Raw genomic sequence first — 7,351 nt, forward strand, 5'->3', positions numbered from 1 at the left:
ACTGGGTTGGGCTGGACTGGGTTGGGCTGGACTGGGTTGGGCTGGACTGGGTTGGGCTGGACTAAGCGAGGAGGATGGGACTGGGGCCGGACGGTGTGGGTCGGAGCAAGTCAGGGCAGGGACGGAGATGGTCCGTTGCTAGCCCCACACACGGTGAGTGTGAGTGCCCGTGCCCGTGCCCGTGCCCGTGCCCGTGCCCGCGCCCGCACCCGCACCCGCACCCCGGGCTCAGATCCCCCACCAAGCGACACATTCCCCCAACACCACGGGCCTCACCTGGTCTTCTCCAGCGGCCGCCGACGTCACGGGCTGCGAAACAACATCCGGGTCAGGTCGATCGGTGGGGCGGGACATCCGGTGTCCGGGGCGGGGGGGGGGTCACCATGGCGACGGCCCGGTAAGCAGCAGCGTTAGCGATCTCAGCACACAGACACAAAATGTTGGAGTAACGGAGAGCCAGGGAGGGGAGAGGGAGACACAGATATATATGGAAAAGAAAAAAAAACTGCAGATGCTGGTTTAAATCGAAGGTAGACACAAACTGAGCAACTAGATCTGTAAGAAAATAACTGCAGATGCTGGTACAAATCGAAGGTATTTATTCACAAAATGCTGGAGTAACTCAGCAGGTCAGGCAGCATCTCGGGAGAGAAGGAATGGGCGACGTTTCGGGTCGAGACCCTTCTTCAGACTCGTCTGGGTCAAAATGTGGTATATCTGGGAATAACTGTGCATTGTTCCCTGAAGGTGGAATCTCATGTGGATAGGGTGGTGAAGAAGGCGTTTGGTATGCTTGCCTTTATAAATCAGAGCATCGAGTATAGAAGTTGGGATGTAATGTTAAAATTATACAGGGCATTGGTGAGGCCGAATCTGGAGTATGGTGTGCAGTTCTGGTCGCCAAACTATAGGAAGGATGTCGACAAAATGGAGAGGGTACAGAGGAGATTTACTAGAATGTTGCCTGAGTTTCAGCACTTAAGCTACAGAGAGAGGTTGAACAGGTTGGGTCTTTATTCTTTGGAGCGTAGAAGGTTGAGGGGGGACTTGATAGAGGTTTTTAAAATTTTGAGAAGGACGGACAGAGTTGACGTAAGTAGGCTTTTCCCTTTGAGAGTGGGGAAGATTCCAACAAGGGGACATAGCTTCAGAATTGAGGGACAAAAGTTTAGGGGTAACATGAGGGGTAACTTCTTTACTCAGAGGGTGGTGGCTGTATGGAATGGGCTTCCGGTGGAAGTGGTGGAGGCTGGCTCGATTTTATTATTTAAGAGTAAATTGGATAGGTATATGGATAAGAGGGGATTAGAGGGTTATGGTCTGAGTGCAGGTAGATGAGACTAGGTCAGGGAGAGTGGTCGGCGTGGACTGGTAGGGCCGAACGGGCCTGTTTCCATGCTGTAGTTGTTATAACCTACAAAGCCCTCCATAACCTGGCCCCATCCTACCTGACCGACCTCCTCCACAGGCACACTCCCACCTGCACCCTCCGCTCTGCCGCTGCCAATCTCCTATCCCCCCACATCCGGACTAAACTCAGATCCTGGGGGGACAGGGCTTTCTCCATCGCTGCTCCCACCCTATGGAACTCACTACCCCAAACCGTTAGAGACTCCCCCACACTCACCACATTCAAAACATAGCTGAAGTCTCACCTGTTCAGTACTGCCTTCAACCACCGAAGGTCACCTCACCTTCTGTCTCCTTTCTCTGTTCATTTATTTATTTACTTATTTATCTATTTATTCATTTCCCTATGTTCTCAAAATCTCTGTAAAGCGTCTTTGAGTATATGAAAAGCGCTAGAAAATAAAATGTATTATTATTATTATTATTATATGTTATATGGTTATATGGTGGTCGTAGAGCAGGAGGGCAGGAGAAATCACAGAGGGGGAGCAGCGAGAGAGCAGTCTGAAGAAACGTCGCCCATTCCTTCTCTCCTGAGATGCTGCCTGACCTGCTGAGTTACTCCAGCATTTTGTGAATAAATGAGCAACTAGATCTCCTCAACTTGGTCAAAAAGGCCCACTTCAAAATTTAATCACTACTCTACTCACTCCGACCTGCACCATTTATGAGGTGTTTGCGCAGTAATCAACCAGATTCAACCAAAAACTCAGGAATGGGTGACGTTTCAGACTCTGAAGAAGGGTCTCGACCCAAAACGTCTCCCAAGATGCTGCCTGACCCGCTGAGTTACTCCAGCATTTTCTGTCTACCAGAGATATGGAAGGGTAAAGTGTGTAAACGACAGATCAAACCAGATGCTGTTCACCAGGTCATAAGTGATAGGAGTAGAATTAGGCCCTTTCAGCCCATCAAGTCTACTCCGCCATTCAATTACGGCTATTCCATCTCTCCGTCCTTGCCCCATTCTCTTGCCTTCTCCCCATAACCTCTGACACCTGTACTAATCAAAAATCTATCTATCTCTGCCTTAAAAATATCCACTGACTTGGCCACCACAGCTTTCTGTGGTAATGAATTCCACAGATTCACCAGCCTCTGACTAAATAAATGTCTCCTCATCTCCTTACCAAAAGAACGTCCTTTAATTCTGAGTCCTAGACTCTCCCACTAGTGGAAACATCCTCTCCACATCCACTCTATCCAAGCCTTTCACTATTTTGGTATGTTTCAATGAGGTCCCCCTCATTCTTCTAAACTCCAGCAAGTACAGGCCCAGTGCTGACAAATGCTCATCATGGGATCATTCTTGTAAACCTCCTCTGGACCCTCTCCAGAGCCAGCACATCCTCATTCAGTCATGGCTGATCTATTTTCCCCTCTCAACCCCATTCTTCTGCCTTCTCCCTGTAATCTTCGATGCCCTTCACAATCAAGAATCTATCAATCTCTGCCTTAAAAATACCCAGTGTCTTGGCCTCCACAGCCATCTGTGGCAATGAATTGATATCTGCCTTCACTGTCAGAGTGAGGCCCAATGTGAATTGGAGGAACAGCACCTTATTTTTCACTTGGGCAGCTTTCAACCCAGCGATATGAATATTGATTTATTTAACTTCAAGTAGTCCTTGCTTTCCCTCTCTCTCCGTCCCTCTCCCATCTTAATTCTCTGACTAGTTCTATTGTCCTCCTGATTAAATATTACTGATTGTATACCACGTTGTCACCTTTCCCTCAGTTAACAATGAACCATTCTACATTTCCTTATCAGCATCCACTTTGATCTGTCTTTTTCATATCCGACCCTTCTATATCTCTAGAATCCCTCTCCCCTGACTCTCAGTCTAAAGAAGGGTCTCGACCCGAAACATCACCTATTCCTTCTGTCTGGAGATGCTGCCTGTCCGACTGTCTGTCTTTGGTGTAAACCAGCATTTGCAGTTCCTTCCTACACATTCCTCACTATTATCCTGTTGGGCATTTCAGGCACCCACAATCCTCTCTGAAAAAGATTTGCCCCACACATCTCCTTTAAACTTTGTCCCTCTCACCTTGAAGTTTTGCCCTCTTAGAACGGAGATGAGGAAGAACTTTTTCAGTCAGAGAGCGGTGAAGGTGTGGAATTCTCTGCCTCAGAAGGCAGTGGAGGCCAGTTCGTTGGATGCTTTCAAGAGAGAGCTGGATAGAGCTCTTAAGGATAGCGGAGTGAAGGGGTATGGGGAGAAGGCAGGAACGGGGTACTGATTGAGAGTGATCAGCCATGATCGCATTGAATGGCGGTGCTGGCTCGAAGGGCTGAATGGCCTACTCCTGCACCTATTGTCTATTGTCTATTGTCTAATCTTTGACATTCCTATACCCAGAGAAGATTGTCTACCCTATCTTTGCCTCTTGTAATCCAAGTTTGTACAACCTCTCCTCAGAGCTAATACCCTCTAATCTAGGCAGTATTCTGGTAACACACTGTGTACTTTCTACTTACATTCACCTTTCAAAGTGCAACACTTCACACTTGCTTGGATTAAACTCCATGCTTATGAGAAGGTGATAAGGTAGGCAAGTGCTGATGGCCTGCAATACAATCTCATGTTTTTCTGGGATTTTGTAGTTAGAGCCATCTGCCCCTGCCTTTCCAGCAGTGTTCTACGTAGGAACAGGCCCTACGCCCCAACGCATCCACTTTTCATTCTCCATAAATGTTACCTGATATGACGAGTATTTTAATTTAAAAAGCAAGCTGGTCTCTCTTGCTGGCATATAGCTATACACCTCCAAATATTTCCGATGCATATACCTGTGTACCTGTCCACGTGTCGTTTGAAAAGGTGCGGCTGGTAGAGCTGCTGCCTCACAGTACCAGAGACCCAGCACACGATCCTGACCTCGGGTGCTATCTGTGGAGTTAGCACATTCTCCCTGTGTCTGCGAATGTTTCCTCCAGGTGTCATGGAGTGATAAAGCATGAAAGCACACCCTTCAGTCCAACTCATCTATACCGACCATGATGCCCATTTGCCTGCATATAGCTCATATCCCACAACCATTCCGTGTACCTGTTCAAGTGTTTTTTAAATACTGCTATAGACATGCCTCCACATCTGTCAACATGTTCCACATACCTACCACCCTCGGCATGAAAAATGTTTATATACTTCTATAAGATTAACCATCGGCCTCTCATGCTCAAAGCATCTCTTCGCCATCTGGAAGAAAAAATAAGTAAAGTTAGGGGTAGACACAAGGAACAGCAGGTGCAGGTTTACAGTAAAAGACACAGAGTGCTGGAGTAACTCAGTGGGTCAGACAGCATCTCAGGAATCAATGCTAGGCACATTGCTGTTTATGATTTATATCAACGATTTGGATGAGAATGTACAAGGCATGATTAGTAAGTTTGCAGATGACACTAAAGTGGGTGGTATCATAGATAGTGAAGATGTTTATCAAACATTACAACAGACTCTTGATCAGTTCGGCAAGTGGGCTGAGGAATAGATAACGGAGTTTAATGCAGACAAGTGCAAGGTGTTGCATTTTGGGAAGGCAAAGCAGGGCAGAACCTTCACAGCGAATCGTAGGGGCTTGGGGAGTGTTGTAGAGCAGGGAGATCAAGGAGTGCAGGTACATGGTTCCCTGAAAGTTGCATCACAGGTAGATATGGTGAAGAAGGCTTTTGGTACATTGGTCATTCTCAGTCAGGGCATTGACTGGAGAGATTGGGTCATTTTGTTGCAGTTGTACAAAACATTTGTAAGGCCACACTTGGATTGCTGTGTTCAGTTTTGGTCAGCCGGCTATTAAGTTGTCATTAAGTTGGAAAGAGTGCAGAGAAGATTTACAAGGTTGTTGCCAGGAGTTGAGGGGCTGATCTGTAAGAAGAGGTTGGGCAGGCTAATATTTTATTCCTTTGAGCGCAGGAGGATGAGGGGTGATCCCATATTGAGGTGTAGAAAATCTTGAGGGGACTAAATAGGGTGAATGCACACAGTCTATTACCCAGGGTAAAGGAATCAAACACAAGAGAACAAATGTTTACAGTGAGAGGGGCAAGATTTAGTGGGGTAATCTGAGAGGTAACTTTCTCTCAGAGGATGGTGTGATATATGGAATGAGCTGCCAGAGGATGTATAAGAAAATAACTGCAGATGCTGGTACAAATCGATTTATTCACAAAATGCTGGAGTAACTCAGCAGGTCAGGCAGCATCTCGGGAGAATGCTGCCTGACCGAGATGCTGCCTGATCTGCCAGAGGATGTAGTTGAGGCAGACACTAAACAGCATTTAAAATACACTTGGACAGGTACAGGGATAGGAAAGATTTAGATTTAGAGGGATATGGGCCTAACATGGGATTAGCTTAAATAGGGCATCTTAGCATGGATGAGTTGGGCTGAAGGGCCTGTTTCCGTGCTGTATGACTCTATAATTTTAAATAGATAGAGCGGTAAAGGTGTGTAATATGCTTGCCATCGGTTGGGCTATTGAATACAAGAGCCAGGAAGTCATGGTGCAACTGTATAAAACTTTGTTTAGGCCATATTGGAGTATTCTGTGCAGTACTGGTTGCAGCATTACTGGGAGGCTTTAGAGAGGATGCACAAGACGTTAGTCACAATGTTGCCTGGATTATAGGATTTTAGCTATTAGGAGAGAATGGACAAACTTGGAATCTTTCTTCTGATGTGTCCGAGGTTGAGGGGAGACTTGATGGAAGTATATAAAATGATGAGAGGCATAGAATAGATGGCAAGATTCTTTTTCCTTGGGTGGAAATGGAAAAGACCATTGGGCAGAGATGGGCGTTAATGTCAGTGCTATGCGATGCAAATATTTTCTACAAAGCCCGGAATGTTAGGGATGGTGGAAGCAGATACAACAGTAGCATTTAAGAGGCTTTTACATAGACAGGTCAATATGCAGAGAATGAAGGGATAAGGATCACATGCAGGCAGTGGAGATTAGTTTAACTTGGAATCATTTTTGGCACAGACATTGTGGGCCAAAGGGCCTGTCCCAGTGCTGCACTATTCTCTGTTCTAACTGTTCCTTCTGTAAATAACAATGCATTTGCTGAGGAGGACGGATTAGAAGACGCCGCACTAAACAAAACAAAACCCAATGGATTATTTTGAGGAACAAATAGGATTTTGGCAAAACATCAATAGACTGATTTGCTCTTCCAAAAGGCTTGGTCCATCCTAATTCTTATCTGACTGTGTTTTAGATTAGCAATTATAAAAGGGACTGGGTGGTGCTGTTAGTTTGAATACTGTTCTTTGAGATGGGGCCCGTTTAGAAATTTAGCCAAATTGATCAAATAAAAGTTTCTTCAGTCGCATGGCAGCAAGTGAAATATATTTAAGTGATCTCACCCAGGTTAGTAATCTGCTGCTTATAGTATGTTGTGGTGGCCAAGTAGCAGTTTCATGTAATGTCAGTTCTGGTGGTGAGAAACATATCAGTCGGTTTTAAAAATGTGCCGACCAATCACATATCTTTGTCAGATGAACTTTTCTTAGGTTTAGAGTCAGACAGCACAGAAACAGGCCCTTAGGCCCACCCAGCCCATGCTAACCAACAATGCTAAATCATGAAAACAGCTGAAGGGCTTGCTGTTCAATATCCAAATTCCAAATTCCAGATACTTATGTTCTTTGTTAAACGAGAAGTAAGTAAATCTATTCTATTGTCTGTCTTAATTGAAGTTTCATTTTAGGTAAATAAGCCCCAGCTATACTGAACTCTCATTTATTTGAAGGGTCCCGACCCAAAATGTCACCTATCCATTTCCTCTGCGGACCCACTGAGTTCCTCCTGCACTGTGTTTTCTCAAGATTTCGGCATCTACAGTTCCTTGTGATTCTTATGTTCATGCATGTTCCGAGATATGAGCAGTGCTGGCAAAGCCACCATTTTTTCCCATCCCATAGTTTCCCAAGA

At 45.6% G+C, this 7,351-nt stretch overlaps 1 protein-coding gene across 2 annotated transcripts in view; it reads right to left on the reverse strand.

The window, feature by feature from the left end:
* The window catches only part of exoc2 (exocyst complex component 2), a 224,901-nt gene extending 224,568 nt beyond the window's left edge, over window positions 1–333 (reverse strand). For both annotated transcript variants that reach the window (XM_078427408.1, XM_078427412.1), the window contains exon 1: window positions 277–333. The gene's annotated coding sequence lies outside the window, so the exon portion shown is untranslated. The remainder of the gene's footprint in view (window positions 1–276) is intronic.
* Between the last annotated feature and the right edge of the window lie 7,018 nt (window positions 334–7,351).

This window comes from Rhinoraja longicauda, chromosome 2 (genome assembly GCF_053455715.1).
Source record: "Rhinoraja longicauda isolate Sanriku21f chromosome 2, sRhiLon1.1, whole genome shotgun sequence".
Classification (NCBI taxonomy): Eukaryota; Metazoa; Chordata; class Chondrichthyes; order Rajiformes; family Arhynchobatidae; genus Rhinoraja; species Rhinoraja longicauda.